The sequence below is a fragment of the Triticum dicoccoides genome, chromosome 4B (assembly GCF_002162155.2).
Source record: "Triticum dicoccoides isolate Atlit2015 ecotype Zavitan chromosome 4B, WEW_v2.0, whole genome shotgun sequence".
In the NCBI taxonomy this organism is placed as follows: domain Eukaryota; kingdom Viridiplantae; phylum Streptophyta; class Magnoliopsida; order Poales; family Poaceae; genus Triticum; species Triticum dicoccoides.
Genome location: NC_041387.1, coordinates 602,779,837 through 602,782,639, shown reverse-complemented (window position 1 = coordinate 602,782,639; position 2,803 = coordinate 602,779,837).

Genomic DNA, 2,803 nt, shown 5'->3' with positions numbered 1-2,803 from the left:
GATTTCATATTTGGGGTAATGCTCGGCCGATATGATCTCAGATGAAAAAGTGTTCTACATGCAATGTCTTTTCCTTGCCGAGGCGATTGATTTTGATATACGAATCATCACAATCCAAGGTCGTATGCAAAAGTTACAACCAATGAAGTGCGACCAGACCATTAATGAAAAGTTTCAACCGGGACCAGACACCCATGTAATTTCAATTTCTTTTTCTTTTCTTCAGTTTTCTTCACTGTTTCTCTCTTTTTTATGATTTTATTTTCTTTTATTTTATTTGTTTCTTTCTCGGTTTTTATTGGTTTTCTTTTCTTTGTTTTCCACTCTTCTTTTCTTCGTTTTCCACTCTTTTTTTCTTTGTTTCTTTCTCGGTTTTTATTGGTTTTCTTTTCTTTGTTTTCCACTCTTCTTTTCTTCGTTTTCCACTCTTTTTTTCTTTGTTTCTTTCTCGGTTTTTACTGTGTTTTTCTTTTTTTCCGTCGCTTTTCTTTTTTTGTTTGATTTTCTTCATTTCATTCTCTGATTTCAACGGTTTTTATTTTCCTTTGTTCTTATCTCCTTCTTGGCTTTCATGTTGTTTCTTTTCCTTATTTCTTTCATAATTTTCTTTGTTTATGGCTTGGTTTATCGAATTTCGTTGTTTCTCTCTAAGCTTTCTCTATTTCCATTATTCTATCCTTTTTCAGTTCTTCATCTTCTTTAGTTTGTGTTTACTTTGCTTTTCTTTTTGCCTTTTACTGGGTTTATTTTTTGACGATTTTCATCATTTTTCTTTTTTGTTCAACATATATTAACTTTTTGGCAGTACACATCCAACATTTTGTATATACATATACACCTTTGACATTTTTAAAATATCTGATTAACTTTTTTGGATAACTTATATTTTGTTATGTCTTTTCATACATGTCATACATTTTTGGTATATATCTAATACATTTTTCTAATACATGTCCAAATATTTTTTAATACATTTTTGAAAAATAAATATTTTTTAATACATGACTAACACTTTTTCGATACAGATTTTTAAGATTCTCTGAATGTTAGATTGACATTTTTCAGATACAAGATTAACATTTTTTGAATACATGGTCAATCTTTATTCAAATACTGGATTAACATTTTTCAAATACAAGATTAACATCTTTATTAATATCATGGTCAATATTTTTCTATACACATTTCACATTTTTAAATGTTTGATTAACATTTTTCAAATACATGATTATCATTTTTAATAACATGGACAACATTTGTTCTATACACATTTAACATTTTTAAATGCTTGATTACCATTTTTCAAATACTTGTTAAAAGTTTTTTTAAATGCCTGATTAACACTTTTTAATACATGACCTATTTTTTTAATATACTTGAGAAACTTTTTCTCTAGACACGTTTAACATTTCTTAAATGCTTGGTTAGTATTTTTTAAATATTTTATTTAATTTGTTTGAAATATATTTTAATTAGAATATTTGGACGTATGAGCAAAAGTAAATAAAAGGCGGAAAACAAAAGAAACAAATAAATGAAGTTGTGGCCTCCAGCAAACCTGGGCCGGCCCATCTCGTGCTCGAGGCTTCCTACGTCTCGTTATAAGCGAGACAGGCAGATCCTATTTGACGATAATTAGTAGGAGAGCTCCTAATCGGCGCTTTCAGCGCCGCTGAGCGATTCTGGCGCTCGCGCCTGACGCCTAGTGGGCCGGCCCAGCAACGTCCTCAAAAAACAGACGCGAAGAAAAAATATTCATCAGCGTCAAAATAAGGGAGACCTAGGATTCGAACCAAAATCTCCAATGTTGTCAGCCAAACGCTCCATCGCAGTAACCACTAGACCAAGAACACTTAGTTGCCTTAGGTAGAATTGTTGGGGTAAGACCGACGTGCGTTGCATAGGGCTCCTCCTCCTTCAAGAAAGAAAGTTAGGGTTCGTGCCTCTCGCCGGCGCCGGTGTAGGTCCGCCTCGTCTCCGGTGGCCCTAGGGCCATGGAGGCGCGGTGGATCCTGACAAGGGCCGGCGGGAGGGCTCCGTTTTTAGTCTTTTTTTAATCTTGTTAGGGTTTGTGTCCTACTCAGGAAGGCGAGACGGCGGCGGCTCCCTGAAGACGGAATAAAGGTCTCCCCGCCTAGCCCCCGTTCCGGCGGTGCGTCTAGCATCGTTGGTGGGCGTGTGGAGGTGTGTCTCCGGCAGATATATCTTTGGTGGATTTGCTCGGATCTCGTTGTTGTTCGCCTACGTTCGTGTGCCTTCGGTTTAGATCCTTCCGATCTACGTTATTTTTCATTGGCGGCGGTTGCTGTTCTGGGGTGCTAGTCCTACGGGGCCTTAGCACGACGACTTCCCGACTGGCTACTACAACAAGTTGTGCCCGGCTCCGGCGATGGAGGGCCGATGACGGCGGCGCGCCTTCGGCTCACTTCGGTGCTGGTAGTCATTGCTAGGTGGTCTACGATTTTGGGTGTAATTTTTATTTCTGGTATTCGTTGTACTGCCATGATTGAAGATGAATAGATTGAAAGTTTTTCCCCAAAAAAAGAACACTTAGTTGCCTGAAATCACAAAATATAGATATTTAATAGTTCTATCAATACAACATTAACACATATTTGTACTAGATAAATCATTTTGAAAAAAGAAAGCGTAAATTTGAAACACAAAACCATAGATTTAAATAAAATTTCACCGGCATGGAAAAGAAGTTTAAAAATAGGGAAAAATAATGAAATTTGAAATAAAGTTCATAAATTTTCACAAAAGTTCATAAATTTTCACAAAAGTTCCTCTATTTTCAAAA